A 16,198-nucleotide genomic window follows, 5' to 3' on the forward strand; every position below is an offset into this window, starting at 1 on the left:
TTCAAGCGATTCTCCTGCCTCAGCCTCCCTAGTAGCTGGGACTACAGGCGCGTGCCGCCACACCTGGCTAATTTTTTGTATTTTTAGTAGAGATGGGGTTTCATCATGTTAGCCAGGATAGTCTCAATCTCCTCACCTTGTGATCCTCCTGCCTCGGCCTCCCAAAGTGCTGGGATTACAGGCGTGAGCCACTGTGCCCGGCCTTATTATTATTATTTTTTGAGATGGAGTTTCGCTCTTGTTGCCCAGGCTGGAGTGCAATGCTGCGATCTTGGCTCACTGCAACCTCCGCCTCCCGGGTTCAAGTGATTCTCCTGCCTCAGCCTCCCAAGTAACTGGGATTACAGGCATGTGCCACCACACCCGGCTAATTTTGTATTTTTTAAGAGACGGGATTTCTCCATGTCGGTCAGGCTGGTCTCAATCTCTCAACCTCAGGTGATCTGCCTGCCTCGGCCTCTCAAAGTCTGGGATTACAGGCGTGAGCCACCACGCCCAGCCTAATTTTGTATTTTTAGTAGAGACGGGGTTTCATCATGTTGGTCTGGCTGGTCTTGAACTCCTGACTTCAGGTGATCTGCCCTCCTCGACCTCCCAAAGTGCTGGGACTACAGACGTGAGCCACCGCGCCCAGCTCGACTCCTGTTTCTTAAAATGAGATACTCAGCCTCCCATGGGCACCGGAAGTCATGTCATGGTGTGCGTTTTTCCAGAGCATGAGTGTTTCCTGACCTTATTCATGTAAGTTCAACAAACATGACCTAGTATGGAGGAAAATGCAAAATGTGCATGGAATTTTAAATCAAATCAAGAAACTTTCCAGGAAAAGGGTATGTATTCACTCTTTCCCCTACTCTTAGGAGTCCTGGGGGGAGGTGGACATTTGGGAAATCCTGCTAGACCAGAGCGCACCCATCTGTGACTGCAAATGACTTTTTGACTGTTATAGCCTGAGAGTAATTAGCAACAAAAGCCCCCAGAAAAGGACTAACAGCAACCTGGAACTGGTCTCAGATGAGCTGAGCTGTTTTGTGAGGTAGTGAGCATCCTGTTGTTTGTGATAGTTGTATGAGCCCTGGGAAACCACAAGTTTGTTGTGTTGTAAAGAGAATATCAACGTCAGATGGAATGTGGACTTAGACCAGTAAGATCCCTGCCAGGCTTGACATTCTTGGAGCCTTTAGAAAAAGGCAAGAGAAAGATTGTAGAAGTTTGAGGTTAAGAAGAGGGAATGTATAGGAGGAAGGGAGAGATGGGGAAGAAGAAGAAGGAGAAGGAGAAAGAAAGGGAGGGGGAGGAGGGGGAAGGGAAGGGGGAGGAGGGGGATGAGGAAGGGGAGGAGGAAGAGGAGGAGGAGAGGAGGTGGTGGTGGCGGAGGAGGAGGAGGAAGAGGAGGAGGAAGAAAGGGCACAGTAGCTCAGGCCTATAATCTCAGCCCTTTTGGAGGCTGAGGCAGGAGGATCTCTCATTTTTTTTTTTTTTTTTTTTGAGAGGGAGTCTCGCTCTCTTGCCCAGGCTGGAGTGCAGTGGCGTGATCACGACTCACTCACTGCAAGCTCCACCTCCTGGGTTCACGCCCTTCTCCTGCCTCAGCCTCCCGAGTAGCTGGAACTACAGGCACCCGCCACCATGCCCGGCTATTTTTTTTGTATTTTTAGTAGAGACGGGGTTTCACCATGTTAGCCAGGATGGTCTTGATCTCCTGACCTTGTGATTTGCCCGCCTCGGCCTCCCAAAGTGCTGGGATCACAGGCGTGAGCCACCGTGCCCAGCCAGGAGGATCTCTTGAGCCCAGGAATTAGAGACCAGCGCCTGGGTAACATAGTGAGACCTTATCTCTACAAAAAAAATTTGAAAATTAGCAGGGCATGGTGGTGCACCCCTGTAGTCCTAGCTACTCGGGAGGCTGAGTGGGGAGGATCACTTGAGCCTGGAAGGTTGAGGCGGCAGTGAGCCATGAACACGCCACTGCACTCCAGCCTGGATGACAGAGCAAGAGAGCAACACCCTGTCTCAAAACAAGGCCGGCTGCTGTAGCTCATGTCTGTAATCCCTTTGGGGCAGAAGAATTGCCAAGAGTTTCAGACCAGCCTGGGCAACATAGCAAGACTCAGTCTCTATATAAAGGAAAAAAAGAAGAGGAAGAAGAAGGAGGAGGAGAAGGAGAAGAGATAAACTAGAGTGCAACAGTGAGAAAAGGCCAGTAGAAGAAGCAGAAGGAATCTAGGTTGGAGATCATGGGGCTGGAAGCTGGTACCTGGTCCAGGCTGGGGTCACGTGGGGAGGGAAAAAGAACCACAAGGCCTTGGGCTAGGATCCAGGAAAGCATGCAAGGCAGGTCCTAGATTCTAGACTGAATCTGGGCCAGAAAATCCCCGACTTAAGACTGGGCAAAAAGTAAGAAAAAGTCAGCCTATGTTAAATTAAGATCAGAGGAACTCTAGCTTTGCAGGGTATCTGGCCTCTACTGTTTCTTCTATGGCCCCCCAGCTACAGGTGGCAGATCCTGCCCTCTATAAGCATATGAGCTTTGGAGGATAGGGCCTGGCAGCAATCGTAAGTCTATAGGATCTGGCAATGCCAGAAATGTTTGTGGTCAGAGACTCCCAACCTGAAGTTTACGTGCTCCCAGGAAGTCCCAGGCTAGTGCCGGGGAGGCCTCTAGGTTATTTTAATATTTCAAAAATCTGAAAGGAAATTCCACTATACTTTGTTTCTTGTTTTGACAAATTGTATTATTTATTTCTTCATTGCATACTTAATTAAATCTCTGATTAAATTTTTTTTTTTTTTTTTTTTTGAGACAAAGTCTCACTCTGTCACCCAGGCTGGAGTGCAGTTGCGAAATCTTGGCTCACTGCAACATCTGTGCCTCAGCCTCCTGAGCAGCTGGGATTACAGGCACGTGCCGCCACGCCCAGCTAATCTCTCTATTTTTAGTAGAGATGGGGTTTCACCATGTTGCCCAAGCTGGTCTTGAACTCCTGACCTCAGGTGATCCACCTGCCTCGGCCTCCCAAACTGCTGAGATTACAAGCGAGAGCCACTGTGCCCGGCCAAATCTTTGATTAAAATGTAAACTTGAGGCCAGGTGCGGTGACTCACACCTGTAATCCCAGCACTTTGGGAGGCTGAGGAGAGAGGATCGATTGAACCCAGGAGTTTGAGACCAGCCTGGGCAACGTGGTGAGACCCTTTCTCTATTAAAAGAAAAATTTTTTTAACTTAAAAATAAGAAAATTTGCATCTAAATGAGGTAGCTTAGTAGGTAAAAACTTTAAAATCATGAGATCCATGTGGGGAAGAGGGAGTGTAGAACAGGGAATGGTAAAAGACACTTTGTCTTCACAAGAGTTTAGGAAACACAAATACAGTTCATCAGCCTCATTTTAAAACTGGGGAAAAAGAGAGGTTCAGTGATCGTCCCAATAATACACTGAGGGTTCCTGGCAGATGCAAAACTCATATCAAAACCTTACATCCTTTTTTTTTTTAGACGAGGTCTCACTATGTTGCCCAGGCTGGTCTCTAACTCCTGGGCTCAAGCGCTTCTCCCACCTCAGCCTCCCAAATAGCTGGGATTGCTGGCATATGCCTGGCTTGGCTCCTACATCCTTTATCAAGATCCTCTCCTCTACTTTTCACTCCCTGGGAAGTCTAAGGGTGGAGGGGAAGGGCTGAGAGGTCTAGAAGAATGTGAGGCAGGAAGGCAGGTCTGACAGGGTAGGGTCCACTTCCCATAAAAAATTTGGCCACTGTGCTGTTAACAAAGGCTTTTCTCTTCAAGACAATCCTCCCTCTACCTGGAATGCATGTTTCTGGGTATATATTTACCTGCCTGTTGAATGCAAGTCTGTGCATATGAAAACATATGCAGTGAGCACTGTGCTTATGGGTGCATATCTGTGGGTTTGCAGGAGTCTGTGTGTGCAGGGGGATATATAACAGAATGAGACTATGAATAGCAGCGACTGTCCCTATGTAATTGTGAAGTCATATAGGCATACATCTGTTTATACAAAATGTGGGTATACCCCATCCTTCCAGTCTTCTTCTTTTTTTTTTTTTTTGAAACAGGGTCTTGCTCTGTCGCACAGGCTGGAGTGTAGTGCAGTGGCACTGTCTCAGCTCACTGCAAACTCCTGCCTCCTGGGCTCAAGGGATCCTCTTACCTCAGCCTCCTGAGTAGTGGGGACTGCAGGCCCATGCCACCAAGCCTGACTAATTTTTGTATTTTTTGTAATGATGGGGTTTCACCATGTTGGCCAGGCTGGTCTTAAACTCCTGGGCTCAAGTAACCTGCCACCTTGGCCTCCCAAAGTGGTGGGATTACAGGCATAAGCCACCATGCCCAGCCTTTTATTTTTACTTTTTTGCAATGACAAGGTTTCACCATGTTGCCCAGGCTGGTCTCAAGCTCATGGGCTCAAGCAGTCCTCCCACCTCAGACTCCGAAAGTGTTGGAATGGCAGGCATGAGCCACCATGCCCAGTCTAATTTTTATTTTATTTATTTATTGATTTATTTATTTATTTTGAGATGGAGTCTTGCTCTGTCCCCCAGGCTGGAGTGCAGTGGCACAATTGCAGCTGACTGCAACCTCCACGTCCTGGGTTCAAGCAATTCTCCTGTTTCAGCCTCCCAAGTAGCTGAGATTACAGGCATGCACCACCATGCCCGCTAATTTTTATTATTTTTAGTAGAGACAGGGTTTCACCATGTTGGCCAGGCTGGTCTTGAACTCCCAACCTCAAGTGGCCTGCCCACCTCGGCTTCCCAAAGTGCTGGGATGACAGGCATGAGCCACCAGACCTGGCCGGTGGCCTTTTTATAATCATCACAAAATGTTCTGTGGGCCACAGGCAGCCTTAAGTTTGACTGAGAACATTACATGCCCTAGTCAGAGACAGCCTCGAATCTATGAAATTCTTACTCGTGACCTTGGATTCCTAAATTGGGAGAAAAGAACGTCCTGTTTCATTCACCCCAGAATCTGCCCTCATTGCTGGTTCTGGGAGCCCTGGGGATTCCTTTCATCTGGTTTTTTTTTTTTTTTTTTTACCTTCTTCCACTTCTTTCTTTCAGACAATGAGAAATTTATATTAAGCTTTAATTTTGATTTTCTTTTTACTGACCTCATTTATTAACCTGGTTAGATCATGTTGGCTACTCAGCAGTCTTTATCAAACTAAGACCAGAAGGAGTCTGGGCATGGTGACTCACGCCTGTAATCCCAGCACTTTGGGAGGCTGAGGCAGTAGGACTCCTTGAGCACAGGAGTTCGAGACCAGCCTGACCAACATGGTGAAACCCCGTCTCTACTAAAAATACAAAAATTAGCCAGGCGTACTAGGCGCATGCTTGTAATCCCAGCTACTCAGGAGGCTGAGGCAGGAGAATCGCTTGAACCCAGGAGACAGAGGTTGCAGTGAACCGAGATCGCACCATTGCACTCAAGCCTGGGCGACAGAACTAGACTCCATCAAAAAAAAAAAAAAGAAAGAGATTCTCCTGCCACAGCCTCCCAAGTAGCTGGGATTATAGGCACGCACCACCACACCCGGCTAATTTTTGTATTTTTAGTAGAGATGGGGTTTCACCATGTTAGCCAGGCTGGTCTCAAAATCCAGACCTCAAGTGATTCACCTGCCTCGGCTTCCAAAGTGCTGGGATTACAGGTGTGAGCCACGGCACCTGGCCATGCCCAGCTATATAATTAGTGGCCGGCGCCCAGCTACCGGGGGCCGTGGCTCACACCTGTAACCCCAGCACTTTGGGAGGCCGAGGCAGGTAAATCACTTGAGGTCTGGATTTCGAGACCAGCCTGGCCAACATGGTGAAACCCCATCTCTACTAAAAATACAAAAATTATCTGGGTGTGGTGGCATGCAACTGTAGTCCCAGCTACTTGAGCTACTTGGGAGGCTGAGGCAGGAGAATCTCTTTTTTTTTTTTCTGACGGAGTCTAGTTCTGTTGCCCAGGCTGGAGTGCAATGGCGTGATCTCGGTTCACTGCAACCTCCGCCTCCCAGGTTCAAGCGATTCTCCTGCCTCAGCCTCCTGAGTAGCTGGGATTGCAGGCATGTGCCTAGTACGCCCAGCTAATTTTTGTATTTTTAGTAGAGACGGGGTTTCACCATGTTGGTCAGGCTGGTCTCAAATTCCTGACCTCGTGAGCCGCCCACCTCGGCCTCCAGAGTGCTGAGATTACAGGTGTGAGCCACCACACCCAGCCCTTTTTTTTTTTTTTTTTTTTGAGACAGAGGACAGAGTCTCGCTGTGTCGCCCAGGCTAGAGTGCAGTGGCACGATCTCGGCTCACTGCAACCTCCAACTCCCGGCTTCAAGCGATTATTCTGCCTCAGCCTCCCAAGTAGCTGCAACTACAGTCGCGTTCCACCACGCCCAGCTAATTTTTGTATTTTTAGTAGAGACGGGGTTTCACTATGTTGGCCAGGCTGGTCTTGAACTCCTGACTTCGTGATCCGCCCACCTCGGCCTCCCAAAGTGCTGGGATTACAGGCTTGAGCCACCATGCCCGGCCAGCAGGAGAATCTCTTGAACTGGGGAAGTGGAGGTTGCAATGAGTTGAGATCATGCCGCTGCACTCCAGCCTGGTCCATGGAGTGAGACTCTGTCTCAAAAAAAAAAAAAAAAATTAGCCAAGCATGATGGCGTGATGGCGTTTGCCTGTAGTCCTAGCTACCCAGGAGGCTGAAGTGGGAGGATCGCTGAGCCCAGGAAATCAAGGCTGCCGTGAGCCGTGATTATACCACCGCACACCAGTCTGGGCAACAGGGGACCCTGTCTCAAAAAAAGAAAATTAAATTGAATTTAAAAATTTTTTTAAGTTAATATTTTTTGTCCTCCAACTATAGACCTATTGATTTATTGAACATTTTGTCCAAAATGTGTGCCAGCTTCTTGGCTGAGTTTCTTGGGCCAATGCTTTACATCAAGAACAGGCAGGTGGTCAGATGCAATGCCTCACGCCAGTAATCTCAACATTTTGGAAGGCCAAAGTGGAAGGATCACTTGAGGCCAGGAGTTCAAGACCACCCTGGGCAACATGGTGAGAACTCATCTCTACAAAAAATACAAAAATTAACCAGATGTGGTGGTGCACGCCTGTAGTCCTAGCTACTCGGGAGGTTGAGGTAGGAGGATCGCTTGAGCCCAGGAGGTTGAGGTTGCAGTGAGCCAATATCATACCACTGTACTCTAGCCTGGGGGAAAGAGCAAGAACCTCTCTCAAACAAAACAAAACAAACAAAGCAACACAAAAAAACAGCAGACAAGACTATACTTCCTTTAGGGATCATTTCTTTAGTTCAGTTTCTCTGAACATGTAGAGCACAAAAAGTAAAAAAGAAAAAAGAACAAGCAGGCTATTCTACTGCAGACCATTTTTGTACTCTGGACCACCTTATGGCAAAATCTGTCAGAAATCATTTAGAATGGCCAGGGCTGGAGGCTCATGCCTGTAATCCTAGGGCCGAGATGGGAAAATCACTTGAGCTCAGAAGTTCAAGACCAGCCTGGGCAACATAGTGAGACCTTGTCTCTGTAAAAATAAAAATAAAAGGCCAGGCGCAGTGGCTCACACTCGTAACCCCAACACTTTGGGAGGCTGAGGCAGGTGGATCACGAGGTCAAGAGATTGAGACCATTCTGGCCAACGTGGTGAAACCTCATCTCTACTAAAAATACAAAAAATTAGCTGAACATGGTGGTGCACGCCTGTAGTCCCAGCTACTCGGGAGGCTGAAGCAGGAGAATTGCTTAAACCCGGGACTGCGCTCTAGCCTGGCGACAGAGCGAGACTCTGTCTCAAAAATAAAATAAAATAAAAATAAAAATAAAATTTTAAAAAATGAATCATTTAAAACATTTTCTTCGCCTTTGCCCCTGACCCAGACTTGATTAATGACAAAGCTGCCCATGTTCAATAACGAGCCTTAGCTATTCATGCCCACATAGAACCCTCATGACAACATCAAGCAATATCAAGAATCAGGACTAGCAGGCATGGTAAATCATTTCTTTCTTTATTTTATTTTAGTTTGAGACAGGGTCTTGCCCTCTTGCTCTCTTGCTCTCTTGTGCCACTGGAGTACAGTGGCAAAATCACAGCTCACTGAAGCCTCGACCTCCCGGGCTCAAGCAATCCTCCCACCTCAGCCTCCCGAGTAGCTGGGACTACAGGCATATGCCACCATGCCCGGCTATTATTATTATTATTTTTTTTTTTTAGATGAAGTCTCACTCTGTCGCCCAGGCTGGAGTGCAGTGGCGTGATCTCGGCTCACTGCAACCTCTGCCTCCCAGGTTCAAGCAATTCTCCTACCTCAGCCTCCCGAGGAGCTGGGACTACAGGAGTGTGCCACCACACTTGGCTAATGTCTGTATTTTTAGTAGAGATGGGGTTTCACCATGTTGGCCAGGGTAGTCTAGAACTCTTGGCCTCAAGTGATCTGCCTGCATTGGCCTCCCAAAGTGCGGGATTACAGGTGTGGCATGAGCCACCGCACCCAGCCTCCAGCTATTTTTTTTTCTTTTTCTTTTTTTTTTTTTTTTACCTGAGAAGCTGTGAGTGAGAGGGCCCAGGTAATTTTTGTATTTTTTGAATTTTTGTAGAGACAGGGTTTTGCCATGTTGCTCAGGCTAGTCTCAAACTCCTGAGTTTAAGCAATCCACTGCCTCAGCCCCTTAAAGTGCTGGGATTACAGGCATGGGCTACCGTGCCCCATCAGTAATTAATTTCTAGTGGGTAAATCAGGAATGTGTCCTGGGCTACCTCCTTTTTTATATTTTTTTAAATACATAATACTCTTTTTTTTTTTGAGATGGTATCTCACTCTGTGGCCCAGACTGGAGTGCAGTGACACAATCATGGCTCACTGCAGCCTCGACCTCCCAAAGCTCAGGTGATCCTCCTACCTCAGCCTCCTGAGTAGCTGGCACTATGGGTGGGCAACACCACACCTGGATAATTTTTGTATTTTTAGTAGGGACAGGGTCTCACCATGTCACACAGGCTGGGTTTTGTTTGTTTGTTTTCTTTTTTTCTTTTTTTTTTTTTGAGACGGAGTCTCGCACTGTTGCCCAGGCTGGAGTACAGTGATGTGATCTCAGCTCACTGCAACCTCCACCTCTCGGGTTCAAGCGATTCTCCTGCCTTAGCCTCCCGAGTAGCTGGGATTATAGGCACCCGCCACCACGCCCGGTTAATTGTTTGTATTTTTAGTAGAGACGTGTTTTTTAGTAGAAACTAATTTTAGTTTCACCGTGTTGGTCAGGCTGGTCTCGAACTTCTGATGTTGTGATCCACCTGCCTCTGCTTCCCAAAGTGCTGGGATTACAGGTATGAGCCACTGCGCCCGGCCTGGTTTTTTGTTTTTGTGTTTTTTTTTTTTTTTTTTAAAGAGATGGAGTCTCACATCTCACTCTGTCACCTAGGCTGGAGTAGTACAGCACATGATTGTAGCTCACTGCAGCCTGAAAATTCTGGCCTCAAGTAATCCTCCCACCTCAGCCTCCCGAATAGCTGGGATTACAGGCAGGAGCCACTGCACCTGGCTTTAATTCCTCTCTTTCTCTTTTTTTTTTTCCTTTAGAGATGGGATCTCACTCTGTTGCCCAGGCTGGAGTGCGGTGGCATGATCATGGCTCACTGCAGCCTCAACCACCTGGGCTCAAGTGATCCTCCCACCTCAGCCTCCTGAGTAGCTGGGACCACAGCTACACACCACCAAGCCCAGTTAATTTTTTTATTTTTTGTAGAGACGGGGTCTGCCTATGTTCCCCAGGCTGGTCTTGAACTCCTGGGCTCAAGCAGTCCCCTTGCTTTGGCCTCCCAAAATGCTGTGATTCTAGACGCAAGCCACCACACCTGGCTTAATACCTTTTTTGAATGAACTCTGTAGCCTCTTGACACAGAGAACAAAAAAAAAAGCATTATTTTATATGCAAGCAAAATGGATTTATTTTCACAAATTGGGAGTGTCTTGAACATAGAACTGGTTCTGCTAGTCAAGTATCACTATAAATAAGGGATATAGAGCAATTATTCTAATTGGTATTTTAGTAGAAGTCCCCCAACCAGTAACGTGAATGTACCTGATAATCTCTTTTACTGAGTCCGCTCCCTTGGGTACCTTTGGTGTGCTTTTTGTATCATGGGAGTTTTATTAGGATGGAGCCTTACTTACAGCTTGGCAATCCACACTGCTTTATGAACGTTTCTGGCAGTTCTGGAAGCTCAGTTCACCATGTCCATGCCATGGCAACCCAAGTTCAATCCAGGTTCTCCCAATCACTTGCTGGCAGAAGGGCACCAGGCGGGGTGGTTCACGCCTATAATCCCAGCACTTTGAGAGGCTGAGGTGGGCAGACAGATACTTGAGCCCAGGAGTTTGAGACCAGCCTGGGCAACATGGCAAAACCCCATCGGTACAAAAAAAAAATACAAAAATTAGCCGGACTTGGTGTCCCATGCTTGTGGTCCCAGCTACTTGGGATGCTGAGGTGGGAGGATCACCTGAGCTTGGGGAGGTCAAGGCTACAGTTAGCCAAGATTGAGCCACTACACTCCAGCCTAGGCGACAGAGCAAGACCTCGTCTCAAAAAAAAAACAAAACAAACAAACAAACAAACAAAAAACAAGACTTACTGTCAGAAGGCTGTTGGGCAGCTTACTAAACCTCTGCACTGCCCTCAGTTCCTTCATCAGCAAAATGATGACAAAAATAAGACTTGCATTTAAGGCTGGCTGTGGTGAGCATTATACGTGATATATAGATGATCTCATAAAATAAAATGCTTAACATAACATAGTGCTTGCTACATAGACACTGGCCGTAAACATCTTTCAGGCTAAAATGATTGATCGTTTTCATTTTCCTTCATGATTTTTGGCACTTCCAGGGGCTACCTTTTCATGTTTGATATATGTACCTAAAATGGAAACTTTACTACCATAAATGGAAAACCAGAATCATGAGACATAAATAGAAGTGAAACAACAGCGCACACTAAAATAAACACATAAATTAACATTCGTAAATGTTCATCCATTATCCCCTAAAATCACTCACACACCTGAGTGGTGTACAGGTCATATTTTAGGAAATGCCACACTGCAAGAGAACTTTGGGCTTAGGCTGCTGCTTGTGGATTAAAGGAGCTGGCCTACTGACAAAAATGTAATGGGTGAGGTAGGATGATTGCTTGAGACCATACATAGTGTGAGTGCAGCTTGGGCAAAATAGTGAGATCTTATCTCCACACACATTTTTTTTTTTTTAAGACAGAGTTTCGCTCTTGTTGCCCAGGCTGGAGTGCAATGGCACGATCTCTGTTCACTGAAACCTCCACTTTCCAGGTTCAAGCAATTCTCCTGTCTCAGCCTCCCAAGTAACTGGGATTACAGGTGCCTGCCACCACGCCTGGCTAATTTTTTGTATTTTTAGTAGAGACAGGGTTTCACCATGTTGGCCAGGCTGGTTTTGAACTCCTGACCTCAGATGATCCACCCGCCTCAGCCTCCCAAAGTGTTGGGAGTTTAGTAGAAACCCCGTTTCTACTAAAAATACAAAAATTAGCCGGGCTTGGTGGCATGTGCCTATAGTCCCAGCTACTTGGGAAGCTGAGGCAGGAGAATTGCTTGAACCCAGAGGCAGAGGTTGCAGTGAGCTGAGATTGTGCCACTGCACTCCAGCCTGGGTGACAGAGCAAGACTCCATCTATAAATAAATAAATAAATAAATAAATAAATAAATAAATAAATTGTATTATTATTATGTTTTAATAGAGACGCGGTGTTGCTATGTTGCCCAGGCTAGTCTTGAATGCCTAGTCTCAAGAGAGCTTCCTGCCTCAGCCTCCAAAAGTATTGGGATTATAGGCATGAGCCACTGTGCCTGGCCGAGAATTTTTTTATAATTAGCTGGGCATGGTGGTACACATCTGTAGTCCTAGGCTACTCAGGAAGCTGAGGTGGGAGAACCACTCAAGCCCAGGTGTGTGAAGTTACAGTGAGCTATGATCACACCGTGTGCCCCAGCCTGGGCAACAGACTGAGACACTGTCTCAAAAAAAAAAAAAAAAAAAAAATTTTAATGGGTACCTCCTATGTGCCAGATTCTGACCTAGTGCTGAGGATGCAGAAGTGAGCACAGACAGCGTCCCATGCATTTGGCCCTGCCCTCTGTGACAGAGGTGGGTGCCCCTCTGGTGGGTCACTTCATTTTCACAGGAGGCTATAAGGCTTGTAGTTAGCTCACTGATCAATAATATCTGTGACTGCCAACAACATGGCCGCGCATGACAGCAACACTTGCCAGGAAGTAACATTTCAAAATCACCACCGATAACCATTTACCAGCCTAACGTTTAGTGAAACAGTTAAAAGGATGAGGTATTTTGTATTGACATGTATTGACACGGAAAGACATCCCGCATGCACCATGGCAAGCAAGTTGCAGAACAGAATGCAGAGTATATGCCTATTTGCATTGACATATGTAGACAGGGGATTCTTTTAAATAAGCTCTGTGCTAAGCCTTTATTTGCATTATTTCATGTAATTCTCATAATAATCCTATGAAGTGCTATTATTATCCCCATTTTACAGATGCAAAGACTGAGGCCCAAACCAGGTAAAATGATTTGTCTGAGGCCTCATAACAAACAAATGAACAGTGGAGTTGCGAAGTGAGTCCCGGTTTGCCAGCCTGCAGAGACTAGACTTAACCTCCATGTTTTTCAGCAGCCATACATGGGAAAATCTGGAAGGACACACACCAAATTTTTCATGATGGGCATATCCCAGAAGTGGGATTGGAGGAGGCTGCATTTGTTGTATTTCTTTATATGCCTCTGTACTCTTTGAGTTTTAAGTTTTATTTTATTTTTTTTTAATAATTAAATAGAGATGGGGTCTGCCTATGTTGCCCAGGCGGGTCTCAAACTCCTGGGCCTATGTGAGCCTCCCATCACGGCCCCCCAAAGTGCTAGGATTACAGGTGCAAGCCACTGTGCCTGGCCTGTTTGAGTGTTTTTAAAACAGCAAGGTGCTAATTTTGTAATTAGAAAACAAAAACAGCCGGGCGAGGTGGCTCATGCCTGTAATCCCAGCACTTTGGGAGGCTGAGGCAGGCGGATCACCTGAGGTCGGGAGTTCAAGATCAGCCTGACCAACATGGAGAAATCCCATCTCTACTAAAAACACAAAATTAGCCGGGCATGGTGGTCCATGCCTGTAATCCCAGCTACTCGGGAGGCTGAGGCGGCAGAATCACTTGAACCAGGGAGACGGAGATTGCAATGAGCCAAGATCGCACCACTGCACTCCATCCTGGGCAACAAGAGTAAAACTCTGTCTCAAAAAACAAAACAAAAAAAACACAAACAAAACTTAGCCAGACATGGTGGCACATGCCTGTAATCCCAGCTACTAGGGAGGCTGAGGCAGGAGAATCACTGGAACCTGGGAGGTGGAGGTTTACAGGCATGAGCCACCATGCCTGGCTAATTTTTTGTATTTTTAGTAGAGATGGGGATTCACCATGATGGCCAGGCTGGTTTCGAACTCCTGACCTCAGGTGATCCACCTGCTTTGGCCTCCCAAAGTGCTGGGATTACAGGTGTGAGCCACTGCGCCCTGCCATATTTATTTTTTAGAGACAGAATCTAGCTGTGTCACCCAGGCCATAGTGCAGTGGAGTGATCATAGCTCACTGCAGCCTCAAACCCCTAGCTCCAGATACTTTAAAATCAACACTGAGGTTAATTGTTAGAGGCCACATTACTGGATGGTACCTTGGTCCCACCTGCTCCTCACCACCTACCCCACCCCACCCCACTGAGAATTACTTTCACTGAATTGAGCTTGGCCTTGAAGCCATCAGCTCGTGGGTGTGTGTATGGAGTTATAGGATGTAGTCTGTGTTTTATGTGTGGTCCCTGCCCTGCCTCTGAACACATCTGTACACATACATTTTCCTATGATATGTATGGTGTTTTGGCTTGTGTGTGTGTGTGTCTGTGTGTGGCTGTGTGAGAGATCCTCTTCTAAAGTAGATCCCATGGCCCCGCTCAGAGTCCAGCCTGCCTGAGTTATCACACCCCTCACACTATATACAGGAAACAGGCTGATTTGCAAAGCCACACCACAAGTGTGAGGGAATGGGTGGTTCACTGGCCCGCCAAGGTGCTGAGTGGGCGTAATTTGGGTATGGACAGCCCTCCCTTTGGTGCATCATTTGCAGGGGGAGGGAGTGCCTCACCTCCCTTAAACACCTACTATGTGCTGGCCAGGTGTGGTGGCTCACGACTGTAATCCCAGCACTTTGGGAGGCCGAGGTGGGCGGATCACAAGGTCAGGAGATCGAAACCATCCTGGCCAATATGGTGAAACTCCATCTCTACTAAAAATGCAAAAATTAGCTGGGCATGTGGCTTGCCTTTTAATCCTAGCACTTGGGAGGCTGAAGCAGGAGAATCACTTGAACCCGGGAGGCATTTTTGTTTGAGATGGAGTTTCGCTCTGTTGCCTAGGCTGGAGTGCAATGACTCGATCTCTGCTCACTACAACCTGCACCTCCCGGATTCAAGCAATTCTGCCTCAGCCCCCTGAGTAGCTGGGATTACAGGCACCTGCCACCACGCCCGGCTAATTTGGCATTTTTAACGAAGACAGGGTTTCACCATGTTTGCCAGTCTGATCTCAAGCTCCTTGCCTTAAGTGATCTGCCCACCTCAGCCTCCCAAAGTGCTGGGATTACAAGTGTGAGCCACCGTGCCCAGCTTGATTATTGCCTCTTTACAGATAAGTAAACTGAAGTTCAGAGAGAGAGATGAAGCCACTTGCTGAAGGAAATGGTAGAGCGGAATTGTGACTGGGTCGGCCTGTCTCTGAAATGCATGTTCTCTGCCGCACACCACACCTGTGGGCTCTCTTGCCTTTGGTCTTGCTCTGAGGTCTCTGCCCTCGTGGTACCCAAGGAACAGAAGCCAGGGATAGTGACCTTGGCTTCATGTCCTAGGCACTCTCGAAAATGGGTCTTTCTCCTTCTCAGAACTGTCTTGACTCTTGCAGAAAGCTTTCCAGATCTTAAGAGACACCTTCTCCCCTCCTCTGAACCAACCCTCAGCCTGTTCTTGGCCCCTGTCCACTTGGCTCTTCTCTCTTTGAGAAAAGCCTCTGTTCCTGGGGCCCAAGAGCAAGGGACCCTGTCTGATTCATCTGTCAGCACAGTACTGGGTGGAAGGAACTGCTCATGCCTATCCAGGGTGAATGACCCTCCCTGAAGTGCGGGGAGAGCCGCCATGTTCCCTAGCCCCCACAAGAGGCTACAGGACTTAGAGCTGTAGACAGGAGAAAGGCTGGGACATGCTGACTAGGCGGAAAGTGTGTGTCAAGAAAAACTCCAACGAAGCAGGGGAAACCTGGAAATCCGGCTGAGTGGGGACTCCCCAAAAAAATTAAGGCTCAGAGTTAAAAAGTGAGGAGGTGAGCAGGTAGCAACGATGCCTCCCCAGTCTCTCTCCACCTCCCTGGGGTTTGAAGCAGGAATCAGCAAAACCAACTGGCCCTACACAGGCAGGGCTGAAGTGGGAGGGAGCCAGGAGCGAGAGGAGGACATCCTGCTGTGACGCTTGGCAGGGGCAGGAATTGTGACTTTCCAGATGGGAGTTCAGCGCTTCCTCACCCAGGACCTGCACCCCTGTCTGGGATAAAAATAGTACTTCCTCTTCCTTTCTCCCATCATTCTCTTTCACTTCCAACTTCCCAGACTCAGATCAGATATGTCCATCCACCCTGGAGCTCCATCCCAGATGATGGACACCCCCACACATATCAGTCCACGCCCATCAGGAGATTCTTCCCTCAATTGCTAAGGCTAAAATCACTCCTCGCATGTCCATCTGGAAGCCCTGGGTGATCTCTCTCTCTCTCTCCTTCTCTCTCTCTCTCTCAGGAGATTCTTGTCACTGGGGTCTGCCCCAGAAACCAGGATTCCTGGGTCCTCTGAGTCCAGCCTGTCCATCACCCTGCTCCAGGCGGGGTGGTCACAGCCTTAGTCATCACTTTCTCCTGAGGCCCAGCCCTGCCACTGCCTTGCTGAGAAACCATGGGCAGTGAGTGCCTTGTTCTCTCTGGGCCTCAGGAGCCTCATCCTCATGGCATGAGGGAC

At 47.7% G+C, this 16,198-nt stretch overlaps 1 protein-coding gene across 2 annotated transcripts in view; it reads right to left on the bottom strand.

The window, feature by feature from the left end:
- LCK (LCK proto-oncogene, Src family tyrosine kinase) overlaps positions 1-16,198 on the bottom strand; it is a 34,618-nt gene that overhangs the window by 17,998 nt on the left and 422 nt on the right. The window lies entirely within an intron of this gene.

This window comes from Pongo pygmaeus, chromosome 1, assembly GCF_028885625.2.
Source record: "Pongo pygmaeus isolate AG05252 chromosome 1, NHGRI_mPonPyg2-v2.0_pri, whole genome shotgun sequence".
Lineage (NCBI taxonomy): Eukaryota > Metazoa > Chordata > Mammalia > Primates > Hominidae > Pongo > Pongo pygmaeus.